Source organism: Mobula birostris, chromosome X (assembly GCF_030028105.1).
Source record: "Mobula birostris isolate sMobBir1 chromosome X, sMobBir1.hap1, whole genome shotgun sequence".
NCBI lineage: Eukaryota > Metazoa > Chordata > Chondrichthyes > Myliobatiformes > Myliobatidae > Mobula > Mobula birostris.
The window spans coordinates 3,525,393-3,544,251 of record NC_092402.1 but is presented as its reverse complement, the minus strand read 5'-3'; the positions used below and the strand labels follow the sequence as shown (position 1 = coordinate 3,544,251).

General features: G+C 49.2%; 1 protein-coding gene across 2 annotated transcripts in view; it reads right to left on the bottom strand.

Moving 5' to 3' along the window:
• LOC140191751 (zinc finger protein Aiolos-like) overlaps positions 1-18,859 on the bottom strand; it is a 309,305-nt gene that overhangs the window by 252,898 nt on the left and 37,548 nt on the right. The window lies entirely within an intron of this gene.

Here is an 18,859-nt window from a genome sequence, read left to right as displayed (position 1 = left end):
ATAAACAGAAAATAGAAAAGAGAAAGTAAGGTAGTGCAAAAAAAAAACCGAGAGGCAGGTCCGGATATTTGGAGGGTACGGCCCAGATCCGGGTCAGGATCCGTTCAGCAGTCTTATCACAGTTGGAAAGAAGCCGTTCCCAAATCTGGCCGTACGAGTCTTCAAGCTCCTGAGCCTTCTCCCGGAGGGAAGAGGGACAAAAAGTGTGTTGGCTGGGTGGGTCGTGTCCTTGATTATCCTGGCAGCACTGCTCCGACAGCATGCGGTGTAAAGTGAGTCCACGGACGGAAGATTGGTTTGTGTGATGTGCTGGGCTGTGTTCACGATCTTCTGCAGCTTCTTCCGGTCTTGGACAGGACAACTTCCATACCAGGTTGTGATGCACCCTGGAAGAATGCTTTCTACGGTGCATCTATAAAAATTAGTGAGGGTTTTAGGGGACAGGCCAAATTTCTTTAGTTTTCTCAGGAAGTAAAGGCACTGGTGGGTCTCTCTTACCTTCATTCCCACCTAGTCTCACCTATCACCTTCTAGCATCTCCTTCTTCCCTCACCACCCCTCCCCCCCAACCTTCTTATTCCTTCCTATTCCTGATGAAAGGTCTCGGCCTGAAATACCGACCGTTTATTCCCCTCCATAGACGCTGCCCGATCTGCAGCATAATGTGTGTTTATCTTGATTAAGTTATATACACATATACATACAAACACACACACACTGTTACTGTGAATAGCTAAGCAAGTAAAAGATAAACTGATTTCCAAAACACAAAAAGTTAAAGATGACACATTTCTTTAATATTTTAAGCAAGAAAACTTTTTTATTTCCATCTTTTACAGTTTCAGAATAACAAAAAAGGAAAAGGGCCCAAAGCAAAAGTTTGGGCACCCTGCATGGTCAGTACTTAGTAACACCCCCTTTGGCAAGTGTCACAGCTTGTAAATGCTTTCTGTAGCCAGCTAAGAGTCTTTCAATGCTTGTCTGGGGGATTTTCACCCATTCTTCCTTGCAAAAGGCTTCTAGTTCTGTGAGATTCTTGGTCCGTCTGGCATGCACTGCCCTTTTGAGGTCTGTCCACAGATTTTCCATGATGTTGAGGTCAGGGGACTGTGAGGGCCATGGCAAAACCTTTAGCTTGCACCTCTCAAGGTAGTCCATTGTGGATTTTGAGGTGTGTTTAGGATCATTATCCTGTTGTAGAAGCCATCCTCTTCATCTCTGGCTTTTTTACAGACAGTGTGATGTTTGCTTCCAGAATTTGCTGGTATTTAATTGAATTATTTCTTCCCTCTACCAGTGAAGTGTTCCCCATGCCACTGGCTGCAACACAAGCCCAAAGCATGATCGATCCACCCCCGTGCTTAACAGTTGGAGAGGGGTTCTTTTCATGAAATTCTGCACCCGTTTTTTCCCCCAAAAATACCTTTACTCATTGCGGCCAAAAAGTTCTATTTTAACTTCATCAGTCCACAGGACTTGTTTCCAAAATGCATCAGGCTTGTTTAGATGTTCCTTTGAACCTTTTGAATAGAACTTTTTGGCCGCAATGAGCAAGGGTATGTTTGGAGAAAACAGGAAAACAGCTATCGACAGTAACAGAAGCAACACACATAAAAGTTGCTGGCGAACGCAGCAGGTCAGGCAGCATCTCTAGGAAGAGGTACAGTCGACATTTCGGGCCGGGACCCTTCATCAGGACTAACTGAAAGAAGAGCTAGTAAGATATTTGAAAGTTGGAGGGGGAGGGGGAGAACCAAAATGATAGGAGAAGACAGGAGGGGGAGGGATGGAGCCAAGAGCTGGACAGATGATTGGCAAAAGGGATATGAGAGGATCATGGGACGGGAGGCCCAGGGAGAAAGAAAAGGGGGAGGGGGGAAACCAGAGGATGGGCAAGGGGTATAGTCAGAGGGACAGAGGAAGAAAAAGGAGAGAGAGAGAAAGAAAAAGAATGTGTGTATATAAATAAATAATGGATGGGGTACGAGGGGGAGGTGGGACATTAGCGGAAGTTAGAGGAGTCAATGTTCATGCCATCAGTTTGGAGGCCACCCAGACGGAAAATAAGGTCTTGTTCCTCCAACCTGAGTGTGGCTTCATCTATACAGTACTCACTGTCACAGTAACAGAAACAGGGGTGCCCAAACATTTGCATGCCACTGGTAGAGGGAAGAATGAATTCAATTAAATACCAGCAAATTCTGGAAGCAAACATCACACTGTCTGTGAAAAAGCTGAAGATGAAAAGAGGATGGCTTCTACAATAGGATAATGATCCTAAACACACCTTAAAATCCACAATGGACTACCTGGAGAGGCGCAAGCTGAAGGTTTTGCCATGGCCCTCACAATCCCCCGACCTAAACATCAACGAAAATCTGTGGACAGACCTCAAAAGAGCAGTCCATACAAGGACTCCATCGCTAATTGCCCTTGAGAAAGTGGGGTAAACCCCTTTCTTCAACTGCTGAATAAATAGATAGCTACTTTATTGATCCCAAAGGAAATCATGGTGTCACAGTGAACATTACAAGTGCACAGGCGTACAAATATTAGAAGAGAAGGAAGGAAGAATGAAAAGACGTCACAACGAACAGTCTAACAGGAGGAGGGTGTTATCACTTTCCTGGTTACACAGAGCCTCGTAGCCGGGGGTTAGATAGAGAGTTGTACAGACCAGAAGCAAACTCTTCAAACCAACTCATCCGTCGCTGACCAAGGTGCTTTCCTGAGCTACCCTAATGGGGGCAGCACGGTAACGTAACGCTTTACAGCGACCAGTGACCCGGGTTCATAGAAACATAGAAAATAGGTGCGGGAGTAGGTCATTCGGCCCTTCAAGCCTGCACCTCCATTCAGTATGATCATGGCTGATCATCCAACTCAGAACCCTGTACCAGCCTTCCCTCCATACCCCCTGACCCCCGTAGCCACAAGGGCCATATCTAACTCCTTCTTAAATATAGCCGATGAACCGGCCTCAACTGTTTCCTGTGGCAGAGAATTCCACAGATTCACCACTCTCTGTGTGAAGAAGTTTTTCCTAATCTCGCTCCTAAAAGGCTTCCCCTTTATCCTCAAACTGTGACCCCTCGTTCTGGACTTCCCCAACATCGGGAACAATCTTCCTGCATCTAGCCTGTCCAATCCCTTTAGGATTTTATACGTTTCAATCAGATCCCCCCTCAATCTTCTAAATTCCAGCGAGTATAAGCCTAGTTGATCCAGTCTTTCTTCATATGAAAGTCCTGCCATCCCAGGAATCAATCTGGTGAACCTTCTTTGTACTCCCTCTATGGCAAGGATGTCTTTCCTCAGATTAGGGGACCAAAACTGCACACAATACTCCAGGTGTGGTCTCACCAAGGCCTTGTACAACTACAGTAGTACCTCCCTGCTCCTGTACTCAAATCCTCTCGCTATAAATGCCAGCATACCATTCGCCTTTTTCACCGCCTGCTGTACCTGCATGCCCACTTTCAATGACTGGTGTATAATGACACCCAGGTCTCGTTGCACCTCCCCTTTTCCTAATCGGCCACCATTCAGATAATAATCTGTTTTCCTGTTCGATTCCCGCCGCTGCCTGCAAGGAGTCTGTACGTTCTCCCCGTGACCGCGTGGGTTTCCTCCGAGTGCTCTGGTCTCCTCCCACAATCACAAGAGGCAGGGGGTCAGGGTGTGCGGGCCGTGGGCGCGCCGGAAGCATGGCGACACTTGTGGGCTGCCCCCAGCGCATCTCCGAACCACGTCGGTTGCTGGTGCAAAGCACACGTGACAAATAAAGCTAGCCTTCGTCTCTGGGCAAAGAGAAGCGGGGGGGGGGTGGGGGGCTGCCGAACTCCGCTCACCCTGGGCTATTGTAAGCATTGAGTTGGAATGCACACCTTCCCCTGTCATGAGCACGCGCATTGGGGGGGGGCGTGGAGTTGTGGGGTTTTAAAAAAAAAAGATGGCAGCCCTCGTGTACCGGACAACGAGTCGCTAAAACGAAAAGGAAGTCGTGTGTTTGTTGTTTGAGTGTTAACGGGGGGGGGGGGCTGCGGAGAGCGGGGGGACACAACCACAGTGTGGTGCCTGATTTTGGCCCCTATCCCTCAAACCTTCCTACCCAAGAACCTCCTGAAGGCGGGCCCCTCAGCGGTCTGGGCCGGGGGAGTTTCCAGATCGAGACCCAGTGACATTGGGACGATGGCGATACGCGTCCCAGTCAGGGCGGTGGGGACCAAACTTCGGCGCCCGCTGGCCCCGTCCTTGCTGACCGAGATCCTGGATTTTTGGGAGGCGCTCTCTGAGTATCCTCGGCGAGCATTCCGCAGCCCACAGCCACAGGGCATCAGCAGCGGAGGGAATGGGTCCTCCATCATTCAGTGCAGATCGGAAATAACCTCGCCACCTCACTGGCGCACCACCTGCGCTGAACCCACTGCTCTACTCTCCCTCTGTAAGTTTGAGGACGGTACAACCATTGCCGGCAGAATTAATAAAGCGACTATATCTTACTAGGAGTTTGAGGAGGATCGGCAGGCCCCCAAAAAACACTCGCAAGTTTCCACAGATGTACCATGGAGAGCATTCTGACTGGCTGCATCACCGTCTAGTATGGGGAGGGCGGGGCTTCTGCACAGGATTGAAATAAGCTGCAGAGAGTTGTAAACTCAGTCAGCTCCAGCATGGGCACCAGCCTCCCCAGCATCCAGGACATCTTCAAGGAGCGATGCCTCAAAAAGGCGGCGTCTGTCATTAAGGACCCCCATCCACCCAGGACGTGCCCTCTTCTCACTGCTACCATCAGGGAGGAGGTACAGGAGCCTGAAGACACACACTCAGCGATTCAGGAACAGCTCCTTCCCCTCTGCCATCAGGTACAGGAGCCTGAAGACACACACTCAACGATTCAGGAACAGCTTCTTCCCCTCTGCCATCAGGTACAGGAGCCTGAAGACACACACTCAACGATTCAGGAACAGCTTCTTCCCCTCTGCCATCAGGGAGGAGGTACAGGAGCCTGAAGACACACACTCAACGATTCAGGAACAGCTTCTTCCCCTCTGCCATCAGGTACAGGAGCCTGAAGGCACACACTCCAATGCACAGGATCAAAAGGGGCTGCAGGAGGTTGCAATCTCCTTCATGGGCATAACCCTCTCCACTGTAGAGGACATCTGTAGCTCCCTCAAAAAGCCAGCACCCATCACTAAGGACCCCCCACCACCCAGGACATGCTTTGTCCTCAATGCTACCATCAGGAAAGAGGTACAGAATGAGAATCAGGTTTATTATCACCGGCATGTGACATGAAATTTGTGAACTTAGCAGCAGCAGTTCAATGCAATACACAATCTAGCAGAGAGAGAGAGAAATAAAATAAAATAAAACATAATGATAAATAAACAAGTAAGTCAATTACAGATATTGAACAGATTTAAAAGAATGTGCAAAAACAGAAATACTGCATATTAAAAAAAGGTGAGGTAGTGCCCAAAGCTGAAGACACACACTCAGCGATTCAGGAACAGCTTCTTCCCCTCTGCCATCAGGGAGGAGGTACAGGAGCCTGAAGACACACACTCAACGATTCAGGAACAGCTTCTTCCCCTCTGCCATCAGGGAGGAGGTACAGGAGCCTGAAGACACACACTCAACGATTCAGGAACAGCTTCTTCCCCTCTGCCATCAGGGAGGAGGTACAGGGGCCTGAAGACACACACTCAACGATTCAGGAACAGCTTCTTCCCCTCTGCCATCAGATTTCTGAACGGACACTGAACCCATGAACACTACCTCACTACTTTTTTAATTTCTGTTTTGGCACCCCGTATTTAATTTAACCGCATACACACTTACTGCAATTCACAGTTTTTGTTTCTATTATTATTTTTTGCACCGTACCGCTCCCAATAGGACAACAAATGGTGACCCCTGTTTCCATCCGGGGGTCAGTGTAGACATGGTGGAGAATTACAAATACCTGGGGGTACGAATTGACAATAAACTGGACTGGTCAAAGAACACTGAGGCTGTCTACAAGAAGGGTCAGAGCTGTCTCTATTTCCTGAGGAGACTGAGGTCCTTTAACATCTGCTGGACGATGCTGAGGATGTTCTAGGAGTCTGTGGTGGCCAGTGCGATCATGTTTGCTGTTGTGTGCTGGGGCAGCAGGCTGAGGGTAGCAGACACCAGCAGAGTTAACAAACTCATCCGTAAGGCCAGTGATGTTGTGGGGATGGAACTGGACTCTCTGACGGTGGTGTCTGAAAAGAGGATGCTGTCCAAGTTGCATGCCATCTTGGTCAATGTCTCCCATCCACTACATAATGTACTGGGTGGGCACAGGAGTACATTCAGCCGGAGACTCATTCCACCGAGATGCAGCACAGAGCATCATAGGAAGTCATTCCTGCCTGTGGCCATCAAACTTTACAACTCCTCCCTTGGAGGGTCAGACACTCTGAGCCGATAGGCTGGTCCTGGACTTATTTCCTGGCATAATTTACATAATACTATTTAATTATTTATGGTTTTATTACTATTTATTATTTATGGTGCAACTGTAACGAAAACCAATTTCCCTCGGGATCAATAAAGTATGACTATGACTATAACTAAATTCCATATCGTACGCCGGAGATATTAAACTCGATTCTGATTGTGGGACCGTGGAACGTCCTGCACGAGGTCAAGTGTCTTCGGTGACACTGCAGGCAGATACAGGGTATTCTGCCGTCCCCCGACTGGCAGGAAGCTGAACCGGAACCCTCAGGATCGCCAGCCTTTGACCTCTACCCTGGGGTACGGAAATACCAACGTCCACAAAGCAGCATCTGCCATCTCTGTGAATGCAGAGGAAACTCCAGTCTTGTCAGGGCTGCCGGCCACAGGGACTCTGAATGTATTAAACAGAGATTGCCGTGTCATTGACAGAGAGACAAACCATATCAGAATCAGATTTAACTCACCGGCAAACGTCCTAAATTTGTCTCTAAAGCAGATGTACACTGCAATACATGATAATTAAAACTGCAAAGGATAGTATATTTATAAAACACTTAAAAAGTTAAATCAAGTAGGTACAGCAAAAAGAGAAATTAAAAGAGTAGTGAGGTAGTGTTCATGGGTTCAATGTCCATTTAGGAATAGGATGGCAGAGGGGAAGACACTGTTCCTGAGTCGTTGAGTGTGTGTCTTCAGGCTCCTGTACCTCTTCCCTGATGGCAGAAGGAAAGAAGCTGTTCCTGAATCGTTGAGTGTGTGTCTTCAGGCTCCTGTACCTCCTCCCTGATGGCAGCGGGGAAGAAGCTGTTCCTGAATCGCTGAGTGTGTGTCTTCAGGCTCCTGTACCTCCTCCCTGATGGCAGAGGGGAAGAAGCTGTTCCTGAATCGCTGAGTGTGTGTCTTCAGGCTCCTGTACCTCCTCCCTGATGGCAGAGGGGAAGAAGCTGTTCCTGAATCGCTGAGTGTGTGTCTTCAGGCTCCTGTACCTCCTCCCTGATGGCAGAGGGGAAGAAGCTGTTTCTGAATCGTTGAGTGTGTGTCTTCAGGCTCCTGTACCTCCTCCCTGATGGCAGAGGGGAAGAAGCTGTTCCTGAATCGTTGACTGTGTGTCTTCAGGCTCCTGTACCTCCTCCCTGATGGCAGAGGGGAAGAAGCTGTTCCTGAATCGTTGAGTGTGTATCTTCAGGCTCCTGTACCTCCTCCCTGATGGCAGAGGGGAAGAAGCTGTTCCTGAATCGTTGAGTGTGTATCTTCAGGCTCCTGTACCTCCTCCCTGATGGCAGAGGGGAAGGAGCTGTTCCTGAATCGTTGAGTGTGTGTCTTCAGGCTCCTGTACCTCCTCCCTGATGGCAGAGGGGAAGAAGCTGTTCCTGAATCGTTGAGTGTGTGTCTTCAGGCTCCTGTACCTCCTCCCTGATGGCAGAGGGGAAGAAGCTGTTCCTGAATGGTTGAGTGTGTGTCTTTAGGCTCCTGTACCTCCTCCCTGATGGCAGAGGGGAAGAAGCTGTTCCTGAATGGTTGAGTGTGTGTCTTTAGGCTCCTGTACCTCCTCCCTGATGGCAGAGGGGAAGAAGCTGTTCCTGAATCGCTGAGTGTGTGTCTTCAGGCTCCTGTACTTCCTCCCTGACGGTAGCAATGAGAAGAGGGCACATCTGGGCAATGGAGGTCCGTAATGATGGTTGCCGCCTTTTTGAGACATCACCCCTTGAAGATGCCCTGGATACTATGGAGGCTGGTGTTCATGACAGGACTGACTAAGTTTATGACTCTCTGCAGCTTATTTTGATCCTGTGCAGTAGCCCCTTCCTCTCCCCCCTCAACACCAGACAGTGACACAGGCAGTTAGAATGCTCTCCACGGTACAACCGTAGAAATTTGTGATTGTCTTTGGCGGCAAACCAAATCCCCTCAAACTCCCAATGAACCATAGCCGCTTTGTAGCTGTAGGTTGGGTCCAGGACCGATCCTCAGAGATACGGACACCCAGGAACTTAAAACTGCTCTGTCTCTTTCCCCACTTCTGATTCCTCAGTGAGGGTCGGTGTGTGTTCCCTCGTCTTACCCTTCCTGAAAGGTCGGTCGACATTTCGGGCCCAGACCCTTCTCAGGGCTGGAAAGGAAGGGGGAAGGTCACAGGAAAAAAAAAGGTGGGACGAGGGGAAGGAGGATAGCCAAAAGATGAAGCCCGGCAGGCGGGATAGGTAGAGGGCGGCTGCAGAGGATAGAATCTGATAGGAGGGGAGAGTGGACCATAGGAGGCAGGGAAGGAGGTGGGGACCCAGGGGGGAGGTGATGGACGGGTGAGAAGAGGCGAGAGGCCAGAGTAGGGAATGGAAGAAGAGGGGAGGGGGAGATTCGAGAATGTTTAATGTCATTTCCAGCAGACAAGTGTTAAGGAGAACAAAATAGATGTTACTCCAGATCTGATGCAACACAATAAACACATCAGATAGCTCGTATACAAGACCCATAAGAGTGTCACTGGGCACAGGAGTGTCTGCACCTAGAGTGACTCTGACAGGAAATGATAAAGTAGTGGTGGTTGGGGGTGTGGTGAGGTGGGTTAATGGGTGGAGGTGTTGATCAGCCTCACTGCTTGGGTAAAGTCATTGTTTTTGAGTCCGGTGGGCCCTGGCGTGGACGTTATGTAGCCTCCTCCCCGACGGGAGTGGGACAAACGGTCCCTGAGCAGGGTGGGTGGGATCCTCGGTGAAGTTACTCGGTTCCATTTTACGTCTTCTGAACTGCGCTGAGAACTTTGTATCGTCAGTCCACGAGGGAGGAAGTGAGTGCTGACCACAAAGGGAAGACTGATCACGATAAGATAGCTATGGAAAAGGACAGGGGAAGAAAATGGGGGTGCAGTGACCGCAGTGGAAGGGTGGCCGGACCGGGGAACTAACAGGCCAGACTGGAACCAAAGGTCGGGCCCGAAACGTCAGCGGACAACTGAGAGCTTTTTTTTTAAAAAAGAAAACCTTCAGCTACGGTCCAGTTACCCTCCCACCTGCTGAACGACGGTAGCCAAGGCTGAATGCCTTCCGGTGGTGGTGGGGGGGGGGGGGGGAATGAAACCAGTCGAGAGCGAGAGGTTGCAGGGAAAGGAAATGGTAACAGGCGCTGAGCACGTGTGAGAAACAAGGAAAATACAGAAACGCCAGAAACGAGAGAGAGAACATGGCAAAAGACCGACACTTCACATCAGAATGTCTTCTGTCGGCAGATCAATTAATAACCACCTATTGGACACTGACACAGCTGGCTTGGATATCTTCACCCTAAATATGGCAGCACAAATTAATTCTTGGTTATTTCCTTGCCAAAGAACATCGAACGTTACAACACAGGACAGGCTCTTCAGCCTGTGGTGTTGTGCCGACTCCTTAATCTACTCCAAGATCAATCTAACCTTCACCCCCCCCCCCACACCCCCCTCCATTCTTCTATCATCCACGTGTCTATCTGAGACTCTCTTAAATATCTCTAATGTATCTGCCTCTACCACCACCCCTGGCAGGACGTTCCACACACTCACCTCTCTGTGTGTGTATATATATATTTTTTTTTAAAATCTACCTCTGACATACCCCCTCAAAACTTTCCTCCAATCACCTTAAAACTGATGTCCCCTCATATTGGCCAATTCCACCCTGGGGGAAAGTCTCCAGCAGTCCACTCGATCTGTGCCTCTTATCATCTTGTACACCTCTGTCAAGTCACCTCTCATCCTCCTTTGCTGCACAGAGAAAAGCCCGAGCTGGCTCAACCTTTCTTCAAAAGACACCCTCTCTAATCCAGGCAGCATCCTGGTGAATCTCCTCTGCACCCTCTCTAATCCAGGCAGCGTCCTGGTGAATCTCCTCAGCACCCTCTCTAATCTAGGCAGCATCCTGGTGAATCTCCTCTGCACCCTCTCTAATCCAGGCAGCGTCCTGGTGAATCTCCTCTGCACCCTCTCTAATCCAGGCAGCATCCTGGTGAATCTCCTCTACACCCTCTCTAATCCAGGCAGCATCCTGGCAAACCTCCTCTGCGCCCTCTCTAATCCAGGCAGCGTCCTGGTGAATCTCCTCTGCGCTCTCTCTAATCCAGGCAGCATCCTGGTGAATCTCCTCAGCACCCTCTCTAATCCAGGCAGCGTCCTGGTGAATCTCCTCTGCACCCTCTCTAATCCAGGCAGCGTCCTGGTGAATCTCCTCTGCACCCTCTCTAATCCAGGCAGCATCCTGGTGAATCTCCTCTGCACCCTCTCTAATCCAGGCAGCGTCCTGGTGAATCTCCTCTGCACCCTCTCTAATCTAGGCAGCATCCTGGTGAATCTCCTCTGCACCCTCTCTAATCCAGGCAGCGTCCTGGTGAATCTCCTCTACACCCTCTCTAATCCAGGCAGCATCCTGGCAAACCTCCTCTGCGCCCTCTCTAATCCAGGCAGCATCCTGGTGAATCTCCTCTGCACCCTCTCTAATCCAGGCAGCATCCTGGTGAATCTCCTCCGCACCCTCTCTAATCCAGGCAGCATCCTGGTGAATCTCCTCCGCACCCTCTCTAATCCAGGCAGCATCCTGGTGAATCTCCTCTGCACTCTCTCGAATCCAGGCAGCATCCTGGTGAATCTCCTCTGCACCTTCGCTAAAGCTTCCGCACCCTTCCCCCAATGAGGCGACCAGAACTGAGCACAACACTCCCAGTGTGGTCTGGCCATTGTTTTATAGAGCTGTGGCACAAAACGTAAATGCACAATGCAATATTCCCTCACTGCTCTTGAGCTCAATCCCCCCCCCCCCAACCAGCACACCACACGCCTTCTTAACCAGCCTATCAACTTGTGCGGTGACCTTGAGGGATCTGTGGGCGTGGGCCAGTAACTCCCTCCACACTGCTCAGAACCCCACCATTAACCTTCCAAAGTGAATCACTTCACATTTTTCCAGGTTGAACTCCATCTGCCGCTAATTCAAGTCCTCCAAATTTGTTTTTCACAGCTGCGCGGGACCAACTGTTGCTCTGAGCAGGAAATTTTTACGCCGCCTGAAAACTGCGCGCCACTCAATAAACTTGTGGGTTTGTTTTCTGATATACACATCAAACAGACACAAACCACAACTCACAACACAACTAAACGGTGTCAGGCAGTCAAGGCAACCAACAGGCACAAAGGTAAAAGTAAAATGTTTGGACTAGATGGTGTCGGCGTTCAGGAGGCCAGTGGTTTATTAACAATGAGCTACCGACTTCCATTCTGTGTTTACTGTTACAATTTGTAATGGGGTTGTAACTTGAAACACCGACAATGTAAATACGTTGAAGCTCGAAAATACTTCAAAGTAAAGGTTGTGGTATGTTTACTATTTAGAAAATTTTTGCATTACATTCAAGGTGTTTCACGATTATATTAACATACTGTAGACTGCAAAATTATATTAGCATAATTTCAAAATTATAGTAACATTATACAGAAGAAAGGCCCAGCCGCACAGCAGCAAAGGTAATGTGCGTGGGGGCATTTCAGTTACTGCGCGGCCACATACCCATGCAGCTTAGCAGAAACAGTGAGAAAAATACCAGTTAAGTTGCTGGAAAGTCCAACGGGGAATAATGAGAAGATCAAAGAGAAGATGGAAGCATTTAAGATTAATAAATTACCAGGGCCACATGAATTATATCTGAGATAACAGGGGAAACGTGGGACAAAGTTTTGGGGAGACGCGCCTCGTCTTGCAGCCCTGCTGTGCCCTTGAAAACGGGGGTTGTGGTGGAGGATCAGAGGACCGAAAACACAATTTTCTTGTTTAAAAAACAAGAATATTTACATAAACCCATAAATTACAGGTCAGCCTGTTTATCACTGGCTGACTGAGAGAAGCTGTTGAAAAAAATCAGGGGCAAAATGAATAGGTACACTCAGTGGCCACTTTATTAGGTACACCTACTCGTTAAGTCAAACATCTAACACCTAAACTCAATCCATGAAAGCAAGCAGACATGGTCTAGAGTTCCAGTTGCTGTCCAGATTGTACATCAGACTAGGGAAGAAAAATGAGATCTAAGTGACTTTGACTGAGGAATGATTGCTGGGTGCCAGACAGGGTGGTTGGAGCATCTCAGAAACTCATCTCCTGGGACTTCCACGCACAACAGTCTCCAGAACTTACAGAGAATGGCACGGGAAACAAAAGAGGAAAGCACCCAGTGGGTGAAAACGCCTCGTTAACGAGAGAGGTCAGACTGGTTCAAGTTGACAGGGAGGCGACAATAACACAAACAACAGCAGTGTGCAGAGGGGCGTCTCTGAACGCACAAGTTGAACCTTGAAGTGGATGGGCAGAAGATGACAACGAATGTACAGATACACAGTCAATGGACGCTTCATTTGACACCTCCTTCACAATAAAGACCATAAGGTATTGGACCACAAGATATTTGGTATCCTCCTTAACATTATTGGCTACCTTACTTTCATATCCCGCCTTTTCCTTCTTCTTTTGTTGCCTTCTGTTGGTTTTTGAAAGATCCCCAATCCTCTAACTTCCCGCAAGTTTTTGCTCTGTTACAGGAGCGACTTTATTGATCCCAAACGAAATGACAGTGTCACAGTAGCATTACAAGTGCACAGACGTACAAATATTAGAAGAGAAGTAAGAAAGAATAAAAAAAAATTTTACCACAAACAGTCTACGGGGGGGGGGGGGGCTATAAGTTGACTCATTATAGAGCTTAACGGCCGAGGGTAAGAATGACCTCATATTGTGCTCTTTGGAGCAGTGCCATTGTCTTAGTCTGTTACTGAAAGCGCTCCTCTGTAGACAGTGAAATACAGGAAAACGTCAGATTACGTTTCATACAGAGAGGTACAAAACACTACATATTGCTGAAAATAAAAAAGTGAAGCAAAGCAACACTAAAGAAGAAGAAGAAGAAGAAGAAGAAGAAGAAAGCCCTTAACGCCGAGTGGAGTCATCGGGACGCCGTCATGACGGCGTTTTTGTTTTTAGCAGGCTTTCTTCTTTTTACGAGGCCAAGTTACTAGCTCGACGCTCAACCCAGCACGGATGGAAAGTGTGCAAGGGAGCCGGCTGGATTCGAACTCGGGAGCCTTCGCTCCGAAGACTGGCGCTGATGCCACTATGCCACCAGTCATAGTTAAAGTTATGAAAGTAATGTACAGATAAAAGATCCTGGTTATATTCACACATTAACCTTTGAAGGGGCCATGACGGATAAAGAAGAAACATTAGAAAACCTCTCCAGCCTTGCTGAAGGGTCTCGGCCCAAAACGTCGACTGTTCACTCTTTTCCACAGATGCTGCCTGGCCTGCTGAGTTCCTCCAGCATTTTGTGTGTGTTAGGTTAGAAAACCCATCGAGTCTGGGGCTTTTTATTTGTATATATATATATTTCGCGAGGATGGTTAGGATCCAAGTGCCGAAAACGGGGTTCCGAGCCAGACGAGACTCCAAAGTCAAGCTGACGACTGAGGCCCCGAACCTCAGCCCAGGGGAATTGGGGAGCAACTGCACCCGATGTATGGACAACGATTCCAGCGCCGGGCCGAATTAAAAAGCTCGGGTACAGGCCAAATCGAGGCGGCAGGGTCCACACCCCACCACATCAAAGCAACTGAACCCGATGTTCGGACGACGATTCCAGCGCTGGGACGAATTAAGAAGGTCCGGTACAGGTTGAATCGAGGCGGCAGGGTCCACACCCCACCACATCGAAGCAACTGAACCCGATGTTCGGACGACGATTCCAGCGCTGGGACGAATTAAGAAGGTCCGGTACAGGTTGAATCGAGGCGGCAGGGTCCACACCCCACCACATCGAAGCAACTGAACCCGATGCCTGGACGAAGGTTTAGGCTCCGCGCTGAACGAAGGGCCTGAGGATGGATTCTCTCTGTGGGTGTCAGATCAGCACGCTATTTTTTTGCCGTTACTGCTGGCCACTTCACGGGCAAGGCATGGCGCCACGTCTGTCTGGTACATGTGTATCCAAGAGCACGCTCAGGCTCTACCTGTATGTGACCAGATCAGGATACGACTCTGTATTAATTGTTAATAGTTTTATTTTTACACAGAGACACTGGTGGGTACATGGAGTGGTGGTAGAGGCAGACACATTAGGGACATTCAAAAGACTCTCAAGAGAGGTACGTGGATGATAGAAAAATGAAGGGGGGAGGGATGGTTGGATTGACCTCACAGTAGGTTAAAAGGTCAGTACAACATCGTGGGCCGAAGGGCCTGGACTGTTCTGTAATGTTCTATATTCTGTGTCCACATGTGGCCCTGGCTGAAGGATGTGTACATGGGCATGTGTAAATGTACGTGGGATTGGCATATGTCTCTCTGTTTTTCCCCTTCTTTCTCTCTCTCTCTGTCTCTGTCTGCCTCTCTCTAGGCCTCTCCGTCTCTCTCTACCTCTCTCTATCTGTGTCTCTCTCTGCCTGTCTCTCTCCCTCTCTGTCTCTCTGACTGTCTGTCTGTCTTTCCCCTCTTTCTCTCCCTCTCTCTGTCTGTCTCTAGGCCTCTCTGTCTCTCTACCTCTCTGTCTGTCTTTCCCCTCTTTCTCTCTCTCTGTCTCTATCTGTCTCTTTCTGCCTCTCTCTAGGCCTCTTTGTCTCTCTCTACCTCTCTCTATCTGTCTGTTTCTCTCTCTCTGCCTGTCTGTTTCTGTCTCTCTCTCTCTGCCTGTCTTTCCTCTCTCTGTCTCTCTCTACCTCTCCATCTGTGTCTCTCTCCCTCTCTCTGTCTGTCTGTCTCTCTGCCTGATGTTTCTGTCTCTCTCTCTCTGTCTCTTTCTGCCTCTCTCTAGGCCTCTCTGTCTCTCTCTACCTCTCCGTCTCTGTCTGTCTCTCTTTCTCTGTCTACCTGTCTCTCATTGCCTGTCTGTCTCTGTCTCACTCTGCCTGTTTCTGTCTGTCTCTCTCTCTCTCTAGGCCTCTCTGTCTTTCTCTACCTCTCTCTGTCTCTCTCTGCCTGTCTGTCTCTGTCTCTCTCTGCCTGTCCGTCTCTGTCTGTCTGTCTGTCTCTGCCTCCACGGCTCGACATCTGTTGAACCAGGAGCCAGCAGAGGCTTGCAGCTGTAGAGACTGATCTCAGTGCCATCTCCCTTCTGAACAGACCAGACCCACCCAGATGGCTTGCCGGCTCCTCTAACCATTGCTGTTATTTTTCTCTGTGGGTTTCTGAGAACACTGAACTGTCATTCCCGTAACGCAACCTCAGTACAGTAACAACTGAAATGCTGTTCTGTTTTTCGTTCTGATGCAAATACGAAACTGCTGCTATGAAAGAGTTAAACGCACGACTGCTCTTCCACCTGCTCGTCGATCACTCACTCAGCTGCTTGCCTCTCAGTAAAGGGTTTCGGCTAAAAGTTGCTGAAAGTGCACCCGAATCAAGACGCCAAAATGCCAGCGTTGCCTCCAGTAATCATTGCTCTTTGAGATCTGTACCATGGCCACCCCAGTCTTAATCATCATGCCTTTTTCTACAAACAAGGGCATATGTTAATTTTACATACAAATCTTGCCTGTATACATAATGTGGTTCCTTAAGGTTGTCACAGTCGGGGGAGGTAGAGGGGATAAGCTCCCGCTACCTATTAAATGCTCCCAAAGGTGTGTGTTTCAAATAGCTTCTAACAACCAAATTCACAATCAGAATAAGGGTTTAATATTACCGGCATTATGTTGTGAAATTTGTCGTCTTTGCGGCAGCGGTACAATGCAATACATAATAATAGAGAAAAAAAACTGAATTACAGTAACTATACATATTTATTTTTAAATAGTTAAATTAAACCAGTAGTGCAAAAATAAGAAAAGTTGTGAGTTAGTGTTCATGGGTTCAGTGTCCATTCAGGAATCGGATGGCAGAGGGGAAGGAGCTGTTCCTGAATCGCTGAGTGTGTGTCTTCAGGCTCCTGTACCTCCTCCCTGATGGCAGAGGGGAAGAAGCTGTTCCTGAATCGTTGAGTGTGTGTCTTCAGGCTCCTGTACCTCCTCCCTGATGGCAGAGGGGAAGAAGCTGTTCCTGAATCGTCGAGTGTGTGTCTTCAGGCTCCTGTACCTCCTCCCTGATGGCAGAGGGGAAGAAGCTGTTCCTGAATCATTGAGTGTGTGTCTTCAGGCTCCTGTACCTCCTCCCTGATGGCAGAGGGGAAGAAGCTGTTCCTGAATCGCTGAGTGTGTGTCTTCAGGCTCCTGTACCTCCTCCCTGATGGCAGAGGGGAAGAAGCTGTTCCTGAATCGTTGAGTGTGTGTCTTCAGGCTCCTGTACCTCCTCCCTGATGGCAGAGGGGAAGAAGCTGTTCCTGAATCGCTGAGTGTGTGTCTTCAGGCTCCTGTACCTCCTCCCTGATGGCAGAGGGGAAGAAGCTGTTCCTGAATCGTTGAGTGTGTGTCTTCAGGCTCCTGTACCTCCTCCCTGATGGCAGAGGGGAAGGAGCTGTTCCTGAATCGCTGAGTGTGTGTCTTCAGGCTCCTGTACCTCCGACCTGATGGCAGAGGGGAAGGAGCTGTTCCTGAATCATTGAGTGCATGTCCTGTACCTCCTCCCTGATGGTAGCAATGAGAAGAGGGCATGGCCTGGGTGACGGGGGTGATGGACGCTGCCTTTTTGAGTCCCTGCCCCTCTGGTTACGACAGAGCTGTTGAGTTTCGAACTCTCTGCAGCTTTTTCCGATCCTGTGCAGTGGCCCCTCTGCACTCGACAGTTAGAACCTTCTCCACGGTACATCTGTAGGAATTTGCAAGTGTCACCTCCCGGCCTACACGTACTGACAGGAGAAGGGGCAAAGGCGGGTTACTGGCACATTAAAGCCAGTCACTTCGGGCAGACGGGCTCGTCTAGAAGGAAAACTCTGATCTCGAACCTCTGCTGCCTTGCAGCTATACCCACTCACGGGGAAGGCTTCGGGAGTAAACCCCCAGGGGAAAATCTGTGGGCCCGAAGACAGTCCTACGTTGAGTTCAACACTGACTGGCAACTCTTATGATGCTGCTGGCACCAGACGGTACCAGTCTCAGCCGTTCCTTCAGATTCATCACCTGCGTGGAGAGGGGGAGCCTGCTGCACGGACAACAGCTCGCTCTCCGCATCGCACTGCGCCGTCATGGCTTACAGGACACAGCACCCATGGCTGACCCCGAAATTTGAGCCCCCCCCTGTTTAGTGTTGTGATCTGATCCTGTCATTGATGTAGAATTTCCTCAGGGTGATTGTGAGAACCATGTGACATCTTGTAAAGAGCCTAAATCAGTCCTACAGAGAGATACAATGCATCTGGAATGCACAGAGTTGATAGTGGACTTGGATGCAAGAACAACTTATGGGTGTAGAAAGGAGGAGACGGCTAATGACAAGGCTTTTTGCCAGGGCTACCAAAATTATTTGCTTGGAGATGGACCATCACCATCATTATGCGCCATGTTGTATGACATCATCATTATGCGCCGTGTCGTCTGACGTGGGCGATCGTGGTCTTTCCACGACCATGATTGTTCTTGGCAAATTTTCTTACAGAAGTGGTTTGCCATCGCCTTCTTCTGGGCAGTGACTTTACAAGACGGGTGACCCCAGCCATTATCAATACTCTTCAGAGGTTGTCTGCCTGGCATCGGTAGTCACATAACCGGGACTTGTGATCTGCACCGGCTGCTCATACAACCGTCCACCACCTGCTCCCACGGCTTCCCGTGACCCTGATCAGGGCCACATGAGGGGAAATGGGGCAGGCTCAGAGGAGAATCTCGGCTGGCATGGATGAGATGGGCAAAAATTCCCATTCCCTTGCTGCACGACTCTGTCGGGCTCCACAAGCGAGTACGGGCAGCGATGGATTCCCGTGAGGAGGGGTTACTTCATCCCCTGCAATAAGTCAACTCGGTCTAAAACACAACAACTCTGATCAGCATTTTACCAAAGCCAGTTAGTATGGCCATGAGCTACAACCTTACCCCACGAGCTGCCCGTTTGCCAACACAGCTCACTGCATTAGTCAACTGAGTGCCACCATCAGCAGGGACAGAGCCAGCCAATGTCCTGCTGCTGGGGGTCTTTAACGTATTCGACAAGGTAAGGCTTCTGATAACGTCCAGTGATAACGTATTCGACAAGGCAAGGGTGAGATTGGCCTCATAACATCCAGTGAGAGCCCTTAACGTATTCAACAAGGCAAGGGTGAGATTGGCCTCTGATAACATCCAGTGGGGGGGGGTCTTTAATGTATTCGACAAGGCAAGGGTGAGATTAGCCTCTGATAACATCCAGTGGGGGGTCTTCAACGTATTCGACAAGGCAAGGGTGAGATTGGCCTCATAACATCCAGTGAGAGCCCTTAACGTATTCGACAAGGCAAG